This window comes from Pinus tabuliformis, chromosome 9 (assembly GCF_031772625.1).
Source record: "Pinus tabuliformis cultivar Carrire ecotype Pingquan chromosome 9, CPIR1, whole genome shotgun sequence".
Lineage (NCBI taxonomy): Eukaryota > Viridiplantae > Streptophyta > Pinopsida > Pinales > Pinaceae > Pinus > Pinus tabuliformis.
The window spans coordinates 1,582,006,439-1,582,024,266 of record NC_142307.1 but is presented as its reverse complement, the minus strand read 5'-3'; the positions used below and the strand labels follow the sequence as shown (position 1 = coordinate 1,582,024,266).

At 33.7% G+C, this 17,828-nt stretch overlaps 1 protein-coding gene and 1 pseudogene across 1 annotated transcript in view; both read right to left on the bottom strand.

Annotated features, from left to right (window-relative positions):
- Nucleotides 1-17,828, bottom strand: part of LOC149154742 (fumarate hydratase 1, mitochondrial-like) — a 182,106-nt gene that overhangs the window by 90,029 nt on the left and 74,249 nt on the right. The window lies entirely within an intron of this gene.
- On the bottom strand, nt 12,666-14,409 carry LOC149154743 (conserved oligomeric Golgi complex subunit 7 pseudogene; annotated as a pseudogene).

Sequence of the window (17,828 nt, the reverse complement as noted above, 5' to 3'; positions counted from 1 at the left end):
GTGAACCTTAATCTTTGCGACACTTGATCCATTGTGAATGAAATGCCACAATGTCACCCATATATATCTATATATATATATATATATCTATCTATATATGTGTGTGTGTGTGTGTATACATACATATACATAGATATACACATACATATATACATACATATCTACACACACACACACACACACACACATATATATATCAAAATGCTTGGCTTTGATAAGAACACTAGTATTATCTTTGCGACTTGGCGATGAACCTTGTCTATGCTTCTTGGTGAATATAATTCGTGGCTCTTCAGAAAGTACTTGGGCCTAGGGTGATTTTTCTTCCACAAACATCCCAGTTGAATAAGTTCTTTTTACATATTCTTTATTTTTCTTGGTATTTCTATTTGTTAAAATTATGAGTACTTCTCCCCATATGTCTAATCCTGCATCTAGAAAAGGGAGGCCAAGAAAAATCACTTTAGAGAGTCTCAATGATCATATTGACTCTTTAGAAAATCAAGGAGAAAAAAGAAAAGAGGGAACATAAACTAGAATTATATACAATTCTTACATAGCATAAACTCGAATTATCTACAATGCATATGGAACATAAGCTAGAAATATCCACAATGCTTGACAACAACTACAAATTATTAGAAAATAAAATGGTAGCACTCGAGACTAAACTCCAAGGAATAAAAGAAAGGGTGAAAGAAATATAACAAAAAAAATCAATGGTTGAAGAAAATGGCACCTTGAGAGACGAGATTAAAGAATTAAAAGAAAAACTAAATAATAATTCGACCCTAAGTAGCACAAAGAATAAACTAGACATCAAACCCATAAAATAAGAAATGAAAAAACTAATTGAAATAGATCATGAGTGACATAAAAGAGCCCTGAACCTTATAATCATTGGTACAAAAGAGTAGAATGACGAGGACACATTAAAAATAGTAAAAGAACAAATAAAACTAAGTCAAAAATTCAAACAACTTATCTAACAAAAGAGAAAAGGGTGGGAAATATGCTTGAGCATAAACATAGATTGGTCCTACAAGCCTAAAAGGGTCAGGAATCTTTATAAATGAGGATATTATTCCAGAAGAACAAGTTGAACTAAGGAAAGAGATTGAAAAGGTAAAGGAGGCAAGAAAGGAAGGAAAATGGGCAATAATTAGAAATAAGAAAGCTATTATTAGATATAGAGACAAAAATAAGAGTGATAACTAGGAATAGGGAACACTTTGGATCCTCTTCTGGAATTGTTGTGGTTTTCTATGTCATAAATGTCCTATGTTAAGTTGGATCCCGAGTGATATTGATCTTATTTTATTAGTTGAAACTTGGGAGCATGATGAATCTAAGGTCCCCCACATATATAGATTCATTCTCCGGCCAACCTAGAACAAGAAATCCTCTTGTAGAGGTTTTGGAGGAATAAAATGTTATATAAAAAATAATATTTCTTCTCATATTTGACTTCATAAGATCGACCCCCTCAATCAATACATTTGGATCAATTTTTTTTACTCTAACACCAATAGGATTTATCTTGCAATTTGTTATTTTTCTCCTATCAACTCTACCTCCTATAAGAAAAAGAACCTGGATAAGAACTTTCCCTTCAATACCTTAGAACATGATATTCACAGTCTAAGGAATGAAGGTAATATCCTCTTGCTAGGGGACTTCAATGCTAGAATGACTACTAACCAAGCTACTCTCCTAAGTAATAACTCTCACCCTAATCCCCTCTGGCTAGATGAGGAATTTGACTTAGCTAGTAGATTCAAAAGAAAAGTCTGAAGACATTACCGAGAACTTATTTGGTACTGAGCTAATCAAATTCTGTAGTTACCAAGACCTGATAATTTTTAATGGAACTAATAGGTGGCCAACCTCTGGCTAAATGTCTTGCATTCAGGGGCTTGGAATTAGTGTTGTGGATTAAGTGATATTTGATACCCATGTTCTGAAATGTATTGTAAATTTTGACTTCCTAAATGACCACGAGCCTAATTTTGGTCATATGCCTCTAACCTTAACTCTAAACCTTGACATGCGCACCAACCACATGCAAGAGAATTGTGATAGTCAAAGGCACATTTGTTTTGAAAAAAGTAAAATGGATTTCTTCTTAAAGGATTTAAGAGGGGATTTAGATTTATTAAATTATAGTGATAACATTGGTCACATCTATCGCATTTTTACTACAACCCTTTCCACTGCCATTAACAAGTTCTCTACTGAGGTGCCATATAAAAATAATAATAGAACTTCCAACTCTTGGTATGATAATGATTATAAAATCTTTAGGAAATAGATTAGAAATGCTTCTAACGAAATTGTAAAGCTTGAAAAAAAATATATGTACAAAGCTCTTATCAAAAGGAAGAAAATATTCTATATAAATAGGAGGCAAGAACATATTCTTCACCTTTTTAAAGTTGAGCCTAAAAAGTTTTGGAGGAATATTCTTATTCATAAAACAAAATAAAATAATTCAATCCCCTTAAAGAACTGGGATATCTATCTTAAGAATCTTTATGATTCCGCTGACACCATGGGCACTCTATTGAACACTCCTATAGAGGATGATATATTTTCTTTGGAAGTCGTAGATTTTAGGATTAAACGACTCACTAATGGGAAAGATAGAGATATTGTAGGATACCAAGTTGAATTTTTCAAAATGGGAAGGTCTATCCTCATCCCTCATATACAAAAACTCCTCAAGTTTGCAATAAAATAAGGCTTCCCTAAGCCTTGGACACAAAGCCTTATTGTGTGTATCTTAAAAGTGGGGATAAAAACATCCCCTCTAACTGCAGGACCATTATATTTAGCTACATTTTAGCAAAACTATGTGGACTAAATTTTGAAAAAGAAGATTAGCCTTTTCCTTGAAATCCATGGTAAAATAACTACAAGGAAAGATGGATTTAGGAAACATCTCTCAACTATAGACCATCTTGTTACTCTTAGGATCATTACAGAGGAATGCCATAATAATAAAACTAATCTCTTCTATTGCTTTGTTGATTTTAGAAAAATTTTTGACACAGTTCCTTGGGATAAGCTATGGAAGAGGTTAGAAGAGATAATGGTTCCTCTCGATTTGAGGGTTGTTGTGACTAGGTTATATGAGAATGTTATTGCCAAGATTAGAACCACCGAGGGTTGGTCAAAATAAATTAAATGCAATATTGGAGTTAAGCAAGGGTGTCCCCTATCCCCTACCCTGATTTGTATTTATATTGATAAGCTAGAAGAGTGTTTGGAAGCTGTAGGATGTGATGGCCCCAGGCTCATTGGTATGGTCATTAATCTTATCCTTTTTGCTAATGGTATCATTCTTCTAGCTAGGAGCCATGACAGTCTCAATAATTAGCTTAGATTCCTTCAAGATTATTGTTCCAATATTGGTATGCTTGTTAATACTGACAAGACTAAGGTCATGATAATTAAATCCAAAAAGATCAACTATGATAATTTCATTTATGATAATAACTACTTGGAGAAAATTTCTTCATACATGTATCTAGGCATTGACATTCATTAACAACTCCACTAGAATTATAACATTGAGAAAATAATAATTGGAGGTTGGAAAGCTTCTTATGGGCTTGACAACAATTGTAAGTCAATAAGTCTTTGGGTATGAAGTAAAAAAATGTTCCTATTTGACACTCTCGTCACCCTTATTATTTTATATGGACGTGAGGTTTGGGGTTGCAGTATATCTAGAGAATCTCAGAGGAAGATTGAGCTGATCCAAAAGCAATTTATAACCTACAACCTCGATATTAAATGAAATATTCCCTACCCTTCATCTTGATTGAATCTAACATTTCCCGCATTGAAATCATGACTATGATCAAGTATCTCATGTATAAGAAGAATCTCTACAACATGAAATCTAAGAGGTTCGCCAAAATTACTTCTAAATCTAGCCAAACCCCCCACCTCTGGTTCAAGTGAGATTGGCGTAAGGATGCCTAATCTTGGCTAGGCCATTGGGGAGTAAAGGAGGAGATCATATTGGAGAATAAGGATAATATTAAAAATGTTATTACCTCCAAATTTAAGGATGGTTGTGGGATGATAAGGAGTTAGAGTGAAAAATGAAGCTAAGGTAATATAAGGAGGTGACCAACCTCAATATTGATAACCAAAATTATCTTTCTGACTTGACTAGTTCTAAGAAGAAAATTAATATTGCCAAGATAAGAACTAATTCTCATGAACTTTAAAGTGAAATAAGACATTGGTCAATTCCCAAAACACCTTGGGATGAAAGAGTCTGTCACCTTTGCAACATTAAGAGGGTTAAAGATGAAAAAAATTTCTCTTAGATTTCCCAACTCTTACTCAATTTTCAAAATCTTTGCCACACTACCAACCTTCTTGACTTGTTAAGTAAACACAATTATGGTGATCTAGGAACACTTCTCTCCCTTCTTTTCGATCATAGAAATAAAATATTAAAGAATCTCAATTAATCTCTTATTTTCTTAAGGTTTGATAGACCATATTGGTCTTAGTGGACTTTAATCATCATCATCATTAAGGTATGTGTGAAAAATTGTAATTTATGTTATGAACAAGCAAGACATCAAATTAGTATATAAAACATATGAGACAACAAACTTATTTTTGTGTAGCAATTCGATTGCTAAAGTATATAGAGATATGCATAATCTAATCTAGTCTAAATTTGAGTCTATAACTTCTTATAATAAAACACATATTCTTAACCCCATATATTACTTTCTTTTTATTATTATTAAATTTTTCTCTCTCATTCTTTTTTCATTTTCTTTCCTTTTTCCCTAACCATGTTGCTTTTCATTGTTTTTTAATTTAAAATATTTATTTTTTTATTACTTTAAATATTATTTTAAGCCATAGTCTAACTAGCTGGAGGAATTGCCTGGAAAGTTATGGAAATTCTGGTTATATTTAAAGAAAATCCGGCAAGGATTTTTGTAAATCCAAATTATAGTTGTTAAACTTCAAAATTTTAGGTGTCCTAGACGTTTTTGATGGTGCTGAATCCATTTCCACCATCAAAAACACGATTCAAACATTGCCTCTACAAGATTTTTTGAAATTTTTTTGCTCGGATTCCAGCCACTTTTGGCTATCCAAGCAATTCCTCGGCCTCGATAGACGACTCCTTATTTTAAAAAATCATTTTTTTTTTTTTTCATTTAGGGATATTTCCCTTTTTATTTATTATTTTTTCATTTTAACAATTTTGTTTGAAACAAAACTAAAACTTTTGGCCCATGGTTTATAAAATGTCAAAATTTAAAGCTTGAAAAAAAAGAGGGTACCACGAATAGATCCTTTTTATTGATATAAGAATATAAAGGTTTTGTTTTCAACAGTACCTTAGTTAATACCACAATTTGAAAGCTTGAAATCCCATCCCCATAAAAAAGGGAGGTGCTACCTGAAGACAACTTTTCCATTTGAGTTTTGATTTTAAGTTTTTGGGTGCAATGATATTGATTCTCAAATCTAGAGGTTTCAAAGAAGTTGTATTTTTAACTTCAAAAATAAGAAAATATGCTATTTTTAGTGGAAGTTTTCAATTTGGAGGATAATTTTAAGATTTTACTGATAACATTATGATGTTGTTAATGCCATGGTTGAAAAGGGTGGTACTTTAAACCCTAAAAAAAGGGTCTTACCAGTAACACCACTTTTCTAAATAGGGATTGATTTTGGTGTTTCTAATATAAAAGTATGGGATTTAATGGTTATAAGAATTCTTGTCAAATCCATAATGATATTTTATGAGCTTCTATTTGTGAATGTCAATAAACAAGACCTAAGTGCAATGAAAAAGAAAGAGGGATAAAACATGGATGCTATACAAGAGGGAGTCTAACCTAATATCACTAAAAAATGCAACTTATTATTGTGGTGGGAGTTGCTAGTAAGGGAGGGAGGTGTGTATGAAATTTAGGTGATTATATTAAAGAGGTTCAATTATCCTAAATTAATGTCTATGACATGGTCTCTAAAACAATGATGCAAAATAGATATTCACTTAATGATACAAAAACTACTATTGCAAGTGGAAAAAATTCCATCTCCTAAGAGATAATGCAAGCTAATGATAATCTTTCATGATGCATTACTGGCAATACAAACATGGTTAATTTTTTTTTTTTTTTAACTTGAGGGATAATTAGAAGTACTTACGCAATGAATTAGTTTTCTGAATATATAATTTTTATTTATAGAAATTGTATATGACTATGTGAAATTTGAGTTTTCCTAGCATTGATATATAATTTTTTATGAAAAATATAATGCACATGTTTATGTGAATAGTAACTTGGAGTACCCAAATGAGGGAATTTCCTTAAAAGACTTCATAGAATTGTAAAGAACACATTGTTCCTATGCATGACTACTTTTTCAAAATCTATAGTTAATTTTATATAGTTGTGAGGCTTTCAACTAGTTCTAGATAAAAGGGTCTTAAAATTATCAAACAATTTTTACTTTTAGTCCTTTTAAGATTGTCATTCTCAATGTATACTAGTTTAACATACAACTAATTTTAAAAATGGTCAAGGAAAAAAAAGATATAGGAAATAGAAAAAATATGTATTTAAGATTCTAATATATGTCACAGGGAAAAAATTATGATGTGTACCAATACAACATATATTAAAAATAGTAAACAATATTTCAAAAGTAATATATATATATATATATCTATATATATCTATCTATATATATATATATATATATATATATATAGATATATATATATCTATATATATATATATATATATATATATATTCAAATCTACATAATCAAACTTATGTGTTCACATAGCTTCATTGATGATGGATTTGTCTATCATATATGAAAGTAACGTCCAAAATAGAATTATTAAAAGGTATTTTGAAAATTGGAGGTTTTAATGTCTTTGCGACCCAAACCACTAAGTTTTCGACTTTGAACCTAAATCTAGGGCAACCAAATCAACAAACATGTATGCTAGATTTATCACTTCCACATAAAAAAATTAAAATGAAAGAATGGGAATTACTTCCTAAACGATGAATGCTTGGTTTTAGGAATGTGTGGATGCTTTTAGGAATGCATGCACACTCTTAGGAATACATGCATGCTTTTGTCATTAAATTCTTTTGCCCAGTGTATACCAACAACATTACACGATTTGAGAATTAAGTATGAGTATAGGGTCCTTAACATCATAAAAGAATGAAACTTGATCCTCAAGACATAAAGGTTGCTTCCATGGGGGATTCACTTATGAACTTGTGTCATAGCTTGTTCGTTCATGGGATATTAAAGAATACCCCTAATTTTAGTAGATATTGAAAAACACCCCTAAAAGTCCTTTTATTGACCCCCCTTCCAATACATACTTACAATTTTTTAAATCTCTATTTTACCCAATATCCTAGGTATCCATTTTTTCTATGGAATTTTTGATACCATTTTTTATTCTTACCCCTAGATGAATAATTACTAATATAATTGTATATTTCTAATATTGTTCATCTATAAATTATCGATGTTGATTTCCTTTATCATTATAAACTATTATTTAAATGATATATATTATTAATATATCATCAATGTTATTGTAAACTGTGATACCCCACCTTACTTTATTATATTATTCAAACACAAATATATTTTACTAAATTACATTTAATTATAACTAATATCATTAATCATGTGCTTATATTTTGAAAATTTATATATTAATGATATTAAAAAATAAAAAATAAAATCCAAGATTTGGTTTAAATAGGTTATGAGATGTTTGATTATATATGTATAGTAGTCCATAAAATTATACAAACTATAAACTCAATTATACTTGTAATTGCATTTTAAACATAATTAAACAAATCTTTAATTACAAGGTCTAATCAATGACCTGTTACTTTATACCTCTTTTAACAAATCAATTATTTCAAACTTGATTAAAATATATTAAACATGATTTATAATTTAAACAAGCTAAATTATCTAGACATATTAACATGCTATTAATTATTAATTCAAGATAGTGTATGGTGGACCCTAAACAATAAATAAGTGCAAACCATGGGAAAAACTAGGGTCATTTCTCCCCACACTTAAAGTGGTTTGACCTCCCCTCTAAAGCAGGAAAAATGAATCTAATTGGACCATGCACATAAAAGATGGTTTTACCTTTTTTCTCCCATTCATTGTATTAAAACTCGAGCAAGTTGATATACCGAAATCGCTGATATCCATAGGTCATTTCAAACTTGATTAAAAATTATATTAAACATGATTTATAATTTTAAACAAGCTAAATTAATAGAACACATTAACAACTATTAATTATTAATTCAAGATAGTGTGTAGTAGACCCTAAAAGAATGAATAAGTACAAACCATGGGATAAACTAGAATGCTTTCACCCCATGCTTAAAGTGGTTTGACCTCCCTTCCAAAGAAGTCAAAATGAATATGATTGGCCCATGCACATAAAATATGGTTATACCTTTTCGCCTTGATTCATTGTGTTAAAACTTGAGTAAGTTACCATGCCAAAATAACTTACAATCATAGATCATGGTGATGTGTTAAATTTGTGATAAGTGACATCATTGATGATGTCATTCTAACTTAGAGCACCACATCAACTATCCATGTTAGATTCTATGTCAACATTATCCCTTCATCCAAGCATATGTCGCTCCACTATGGCCACTTACCTGTCCATTGAATCCCATGCTTCATTATGTGCCTGCGCTAATAACAAAATGTATAGCAAAATACTGGTAACATGACCCCTGATGTGGTGGTTTGGAACTTTGGGGAGGCGGGGGGTGGGAAACATAGATATGGTATGTTGATCTATGTCGAGTGGTTTAGTCTTGAATCCCCACTGTGGCTACTGCCCCACCCCCAAGCCCACCAAATATCGACCTGAGGGAGGGGGGTTCATGCCATACATACACCATTATATCTAGCACTATTGTGGATCAACAATGATTCAACACTTTGAATTTCAATTGTTGATTTTCATTGATTTGATCGATGTATTCAAATGTTTTAAAACTTTTATTGAAGTGTTGAAATATTTCAATATTAACTCTCCACCACATGCACTCTAATTTCATAGCTTTGTGAACATGGTGAGGATGAATTGAACATGGAATTACAATTGGAAGACTAGCGAACACCCTAGCATGCCAAAAAATGTCGCCTCCACTCCCCCAAAAAAAATATTACATATATTGCTATGTATAATAAAAAACCTTTTCTTCCCTTAAATACTATGCAAATATTGTTTTTCATTTTTACTCCTCATTTAACCCCCTATATGAATGTGCGTGTTTACATATTGTCCATATAGTGAAGTCCGCATGGTTGCTTGTAGGTATCAATGTCCCTAGGCCAATAACTCGAACGACCACACTTGACATCTCAAGGGAATCATTTTCTTCCAAGTTGGATACATGCACCATTAGAATATTTTCAACACTAATTATGAGTATTAAGACCCTTGATATGTTCATGGGAGGAAACATAGTGACTGGACCCAAAATTAATCCCTTAAACCACCATACAAAACCTATCACGGTTATCCCTTCCTTTTCTTAGGGATATGAGTGGCGTTAGGGGACTTTTGCTACAAGGTAAATGATTCTTTGCTCCCTAAACATGTTTGAAGGAGGAAAACTAATATTTTGTTGATAGGGAATAATATCCCTCCAATAGTTAGTGGATCTCCTCTGTGTGAAGTCCCAATTTTTTTCTCACATCATTTGGAATAAGAGCCCCATCTGATATGTGGGCCTGGTTGCCAGTTTTTCTCCCAACAATTAAATTTGGAGATGTTAGCATGAGAAAAATAATGAAAGGCCCTAAAAATGGGAATGAAATCATCCCACTATTGTAACCTGTAGAAATGGATGCAAGAATGTAACCACAAAACAACAAGAAGAAGCATGCCCCGAGAAGGATTAGTGAGCTAAAACCATCTCAGGCATACATGAAGAGGAAAGTGCCAAAATTTAATTGCAAATTAGTTCACGAAAAGTTACCAACATTGTGTGAAATAAGAAAGTAGATATTCAAAGTATACATCCAATCCATAATCCACAAATGACTTCATTAACATATCACCCACATGAAAGCACACAGACAATCACAATGGAAATGCAGGATATGCAATACAACCACCATAAATATGCACAAGAATCCATGCCGGAAGTGAATAAATTCTCATTATCCATGGTGCCAATTCAAGTAAATATTTAGCAAGTCCATCAAAGCCCAATATGGAATGTGGACTGTTCATACCATCTTCAAAAGTAAATCCATAGCCTCACCACAACTTACTCTACTGGCTGCCAAGAGTTGTATGCTTCTAGATCCTTAAGCACAAAACAACTATATAAAGCTAGCCTATATCAAGTGCTAAAGTCCCTCATCTAGATGAGGCATAAGGTTAGATTTATGGAAATAAGGAGGGTGACCTTTCACCTTCTCCCATGACCTTTCATCTACCCTCATGACCCTTGAACTTCCTTATGACTCTTGAATGTCTAATTCCTTTACAATCATATAGATTTGTGTATGATATTCACATTTGGCGTATTATGACAAGAAACTATTACATGTGAACATGTCATAAGCTTTGAGGTGCTCTCTTGTAGGAAGGATGCCGCACTTCCTAAGAGATTCTTTGATGCCTTGGTTAAACCCTGGGTGACCTTAGTGTTGTTTAGACTATGGATTAATCATTGCCGATTAAGGTAATATATCCATGCAACAATTCTATCGACAACTTCAACCCCTTTTGGAATGGAAATTTGTCAAGTTTCTTAAGAAAAGATTAATTGTTATCGATACTCATCCCTTTTCCCCCAAAACATTAACAATTTCTTACCTGTCTTTGATGCCACCTGTGACACTACCCATAATTGATTTACTGCCCACACTGAAAACTTACAATTACAAATACTCCTTCAGTATTCAACTATGGCATATGAAGATCAATTGGGTGATTCCATAAAAAGTGTTAGATTTAACTGTGCCAAAAATGTTCAATGCTTCATATTTCTTTGATGTAGATGTATTCAGTATTGTTCCATTTAGTCCAAATCCTTTTCAGATCTTGCTGTCATATAACCAAGATCTCCTAGCCCAATTAATTGACTTTCAAATCATAAGGTTGTAACAATGATCATGACATCCATGCAACATAACATAGTATTATATGCTTTGTATTTATCAATACCTGAACTTTGTGCCTATAAATTAGACAAAGATCATGATAGGATTATCACATATAAAGCCTCTATGCAGGTTGCAATTTCCGTCAACAATGCAGGTCGCATTTCAAAATTGCAGTGTCACTAAGGGTTGAATCAGTGATTTGCAAGTATAGTCTAGTTACAATTTTTTTTGCTAGTGCAATCACTTTTCTAGACCACAGTCTCAGTGAAGGAAACAAATGAGATTTGTAGACCTAGTCACAATTGTGGTTAATAGAGCAAGTCACAATACCAAGATTTTGATATGCGACCTAAAGTCTACGCAATCCAAAATACTAGTACAAGTCACACTTTGAAGATTTAGTTTCACTGGACACTGGATATGTGATGAGTGACTGATTCACATATTGCGCTCCTAATTGCATTGGGAGTTGGCTTGTGACATGTGACTTGTGTGGATTCCAATTCGGAGTATGCCCTTTGTGAAAGTGATTCCCAATTTAATTTTTGATTGGGTCATCAAATCGTAAGAGCTTCAAGTGTAAATGGAAAAGGGTCACTTGGATTGCGAGTATGGTATGAAGGTTTCTAAGATGGGTACATTGTATGGTCTACATTACAAGGAAAATATGATTTCAAAAAATAAACATGAAGGTGGCGACGCAACACAATTGCAATTAATTGAAATTATGGTCTCTACATTGCTCTCTATTTAAGCCTTTTCCATGGTCTGCCTCTTCATCTCGTCCTGATGATGAACCACACTTGGTTCTAAACGCGTCGGCCAAAAATTTCTCTTATGTGATTTCTACCGAAAGACTCTTCTTAACAATTGAAATTCCTTCACACGAGCCTCAAGCCACATATGCACACATTCTTGCCATAAGTGGAATTTAATGAAACTTGAATACGAGTCTCAGTTAATTTCTTGGTAAAAAACAAATTAAAAACATAGAATGTAGACCTAGGATAAAAACCTTAGGCACAAAATCGTAAGGTAAGGGTTTTGGGTGTGAAAAATTGTAGATTCCAAGCCTAGGGATCAATATAAAGGTTGGTATCTGTTTGAGAGCATAAATACATGAATCAATGAAAGGTCAAGAGTGAGGGCGTGGAAATTGAGTGTAGAGGCAATAAGAGAAGATATGCATAGGATTACACAGGGCTATGGCAATGAAACAAATTAACACCTGGAAAACAGAGTAAGAGTAATGATCATAAAAACACAAGAGTTACTTATTAGGAGGTCACAAGTCCAAATTACACACTAGTTTGATCACATTCACCAAAAACATCGAGGTCGCAATTTAGGATTCTAGCTCCATTGATGTCGAGTGACGTGATTTGTGACCTGTAGGGTGGAGGCCTCCAGACTAGTTTCTAATCACATTTGGATATTGCTACAGTAGATGTCAACTAGATGCCTTATTTTCAAAATATGTATTCCATGCATGTGAATGATATTGAGCTTCATCAATGTTTTCCTTCACATTGGTAATTATTCCCGTTGTCCCAAAATCCAATACAAGAGGCTCTTGTTATGGTGGAGAAGTAAGAAGATATTCACCAATGTTGGTAAGGTATGGTTGCGAGTTGGCACTAAAACTTAGTAAAGAGAGAGAATTATCTTCTTTAGTTGACATTCAAATTTCCATGCTAGATATATCTTTGAGCCTTTGCTGAATTTTTAATATCAGAACCTCATAAACGAGTTCATTGACAACATTTGAAAATATCCAACCCTTTGAGATGTATGTGGAAGTGCATGAAATCCACGAGGGCTTCACTGGGGGAGCAATACCATACCACGTGGGTTCATATCGGGGGATATATGTTGAGGAAAAAATGACGTAATATATTGGGGGATATATAGGGGGTAGAGGGTTTTTATATTAACAAGTATAAAAAATGGAGCTCAAAGTTAATGAAAAAATATAAAGGGGTATAAAAAATGTTAATGAAAAAATGGATACCTAAAATATCTAGTGAAAGTAGGGGATTTTTAAAATGGGAAGATGTATTGGATTCATATTGATAGGGGGGTAAATAATGTGATTTTTATAGGTATTTTCCATTATGTAGTCAAATTAGAGGTATTGTTTAGTATGCCACGAACACACGCTATATGTCAGAGATTTATTAAGTGAAGCCCCCGTGATGAAATCAAGGATCCCCTACCTGCTCTAGTAGATTGTAAATTCACCTAGATTTTTCAGGTGCATCAGTTAACCATAAAGTTGTCATACCAAGTCTAGGTGAACCTACTTTTGATAGTTCTTCACTGCTAGTAACATCTATGCCAAAAGCATTGGCTTGACCAACATTTGCATGAACACTAGAAATCTATAGGGTGGTGTTTAATACTGTGAATGTAGCAAGAAAATATGCTTCAAAAATAGATCAACTACTTCTTAGGCCATCTGCAACAATAAGAAGTTTTAAATCTCCTTGCACTATTGACCATTCTTAGTAAGTTTCCACCATGCAATCCTTCCATTTTATCTGATCTTGTTTCCTTTCTTATGCCAAAATCATCATTGTGTGTAGAAATATCAATTCCACATACATACTGTAATGATTGTAATATTTCATGTATTAATGCTAGCTATTGAAGCATTGTATAATCTAATGTATGAATACACGCCTCTGCTTCAGAACCCCCTGTGAAATTTACACATGTGGAATAGATTCTTCTATCCTTCTTACTGTCTCACTAAGCTCAACTCCTTGTGCACCCACACCATGTGGAACATATCCTTGTAAGTCTAGAGAAGAAATTTTAGCCAAAAGAATTGCATGTTCCAATTTTCCATACCTCTATTTATAACTCTCATATGGTGAATAAAGAGCCCTTAGAGTATTTTCCAAAACTTTTATATCAACAACTGCCAATGAGTGATTAATATTTCTAGAAAAATCCCCAGCCATATTATGCAATTCGATTAATGTCTTAAGATGTTTAGCCTTAATTATAATGCTTCTTAAGGTTTCTTTGGCTGATAAATCTGAGAAAACTCTTGTCAAAGTCCTTATTCCAAATGAGGCTTCCCCAAGAGCATCATCAATACGAGAAACAAATCTTGCATATATCATTGGCATTGTCTCAATTAGCAGATTTGGTACCAATAACTTATACTCTAGTGGAAATTTAGTCATGCACCTGCTAGCATACATCTCCAATTTTCCACCTTAAGCTTTGTATAATTCATGCCTACTTTTACATGTAAGACATGAGGCAACTCTTATTGCGCATCAAAGAAAAGTGATGAACAAAAACACCAAAATGGTATTGGTTCTGAGTTGTTTCCACATCCATACCTCTCTCTTGAATTTTCTGGAGGCGATAATCCCTTTGAGTTGGTTGTAGTTCAGTTCAAACCATGGTCATACAACAAGTCCAGTAAGGTCATGCTCTATGTAATAAAATACAAGGTACATACTAGAGGATACCTATGAAGTAACCAATTCTTCCAATTTGAAAATATTTGGATGATCGAGTTTGCATGAAACCATTATTTCTCAAGCCATAAATCGTACACTTTCAACATTTAAATGATCAAAACGTACATTCTTCAGGGCAACAAATTTTCCATTATCAAGATCACGAGCTTTATACACATTGTTGTAAGTCCCTTGTCCAATATAGTTAAGTTATAAGATTTTGTAAGGAACATGGAACTCTGTCACTTTGGGAAGTTAAAGTTTACCATGACAATAGGGAAACAAAAATTTGGTAAAACGACAATGTAGGATCCTATTGCTACACTATATTAAATTCATTAATGCCCATCTTCTGCAGTGGACAAATAGGTTTCTTTGTTTCCATTTTGTCTCTTTCCAACAATTACTTATAAAAAAGCACTCTCAGAGCTAGGGACATTTTGCAATGTTGTAATTGGATCACTAGTGAACAACGATGTATCTTCAGATCTTGCTCTCCTGGTAGTATCAACTTTCAATTAAGAATTGTTTCTAATGGAGTGAGACTTAAGGTCCAATCGTAGCTTCATCTAAAACCTAAAAATAAAGGAAACATATAAGAATAGTCCTCACAACTTCTTAAAACAAAGTACCCCTGTCCCATGTAATAATGATTAGAGAAGCAACATTGAGAAATCGTTTTCTTAATGAACAAATGAAAAATGTTGTAAACCATAATGTCCAGGATGGAGCAAATAGGAAATCATAGGAGATGGACATGCATGTACTTATAGCCTTTATGACAACTAGGTTGCTAAAGGGTTGTGACCATTACAATGGATAGGGAATTCATTAAGACCTTGAAAAGAAGAAGGTTACCCAAAATTTAGTGTTATGCTAAAATTTTGGGTGTTGTTGTAGCAATTGCAACATATTTGCACCATAAAGGAAGCTTTTAAAAATCAAGGTTCAATAATAAAAACTTTATCCACCATACATGACATATTAAGTATATCCTCACCCTCTAAATGGGGATATTGATGATGGACACCACTAGAAAGTTTTGAGAACCATGGTTATGTCATGGTGCAATAGACATGGTCAAAAAAGAAAAATAAACCAATAAGACCTAATGTAAGCTTCTAAGAATCTATATTTGAGAACAAGGCCTCAAACCACCACATGTAGTATCTTGAGAGTATTGTCTCCCTCTTAGTTGGTATATGGGAATTATTAGTAGGGATTTCATATCAAGGTATTAATGTTGTTTCCTTGAACATGGTTGGGGAGGAAACTTGGGCATCAAGCCCTAAATGTAGCTTATTTGGTTGAATGTGTTGGAAGTGTTGTCATTGATGGAAATAGGGTATCAACAAATGGCAACAGGTGGCACAGGTGTCAAAGAGATGCCTCAAAAAATTAGGTTCTAGGCAAGAGAAGAAGGTTGAAGAGAAGCATGGATGAGAATGGTGAAGAGAATTTGGAAACATGTCCAGAGCATAAAATTATCTCAAATGAAGATGAAACCCACTTGGATGGAAAGAGCTTAGAAAAATATTTCCAGTGATATGAAAAAGTCTCAAAATGACCTCCTGGTTCAAAAGATAAAGCCAGTCAAAGTTGAAGTGAAAAAGTAAAAATATTATAGAGGTGTGGAGACCCTTTTGGTGCATATCCAAGGTTGAAAAAGAAGCCAAACCTAGCGGTGGTGGTGGAGCAGCGAAAAGGTTGACCAATCTAACTTGGAGCAACAACAAAGCAGCGGGAAAGGTTTCCATTGGCCATAGGCGGAGCTCACACTATAACTTGGCCAAACATAAGTTTCCTAACATTATAACCCCAACGAAACCTATAAGGAAGCACTTAATGAGTGAGAGGGATGACACCATCCCGATGGATGTACCTCGATGGTTTGCAAAAGACGCAAAAAGTTAAAGTGCCAAGATGCAACAACCGGGCATACATAGAAGTACACAGTGCAACAAAAAGTGATCATTGACTAAGAGTTGAGTGGGAGGCCCCCACGTTTGCAACTTAGCCTGCTAAAGGTTTGTTCATAAGTTTTTAAAGCAACAACCTCAAGAGACCTGGCCCAGAGGAAACTTGCACAAAATGAAAGAATAAAGTTGGAAGCCAATTTTTTTATAAAGAAAATCATTGAAAAACAAGGCATGAGAATTTTCTCTCTCCTCTCTGACAAATCACACATGACAGTATTTTATTGGCCCATAACACGAAGGATGGTGACGTAATCACACCTAGTGGGAGTGTGACACATGGTAGTCATATTCAATGTTTTTGGGAACTCGAAGGGCCCATTTATGATTTAGATGTGGACCAATAAGTGGACAACACATGGCATGTAACAATAGAGTGATGTCATCCCACGAGTCATATCCAAAAAGGTTAAAGAGAAATGCACAAGGGAATCACCGAGAAAGAGGCATCGAGTTGATGAGGTAGTGTAAGAGTTGACTCAACCCGAGAGCAATTTCTATTGGCTCTTGAGGTGTTGGGAGGATTCTGCAGGACAACTAAGCCTGTAAGGCCCAACCTAGAATTTTGCAAAGGGAACACAAATGAAAGCAAAGGGATAAAGGGGCTCCGGACTTAGCATCGACACGAAGGCACATGAAGCAGAAGACCAAGGGAACGAAGCTTTACATAGGGAAATAAGTCTCCGTAGGTATAAAATAGTTAAGCACTTGTAGGTTTGAGTTAGAGGTCATGAGACCCCGTCATATGGGTGAAATATAGGTAAAGGCACCAATCAATTGGCAACATCTGTATTGAAATTTTAAAAGGACCGAGAAGTATATTTCATAGTGGTGATTGTTAAAAAGGCCTTTGGGCCCATAATAAAATTCATTTGGCACTTGTATGAATGAGTCAATAGATTATATGGAGACATTCTTAATAAATCAACAAGTAACAATTTAGTGGCAGTCTTGACAGTTAATCCAAAATTAACTACAACTAAAAATAGATAAGCCTTGCTAAAACCTGTTAAAAGGCTATAATTTCCAAAATAAGAAAATTAACTCGGTTTAACTTGCAGAAAAGGATGGTTAAGGTCATAGAACTTGGTGAACACATTCAGTGGACTGAATTAAACAAGACAAAAGCAAAAAATTCGAATTCATGTAGCAATACAA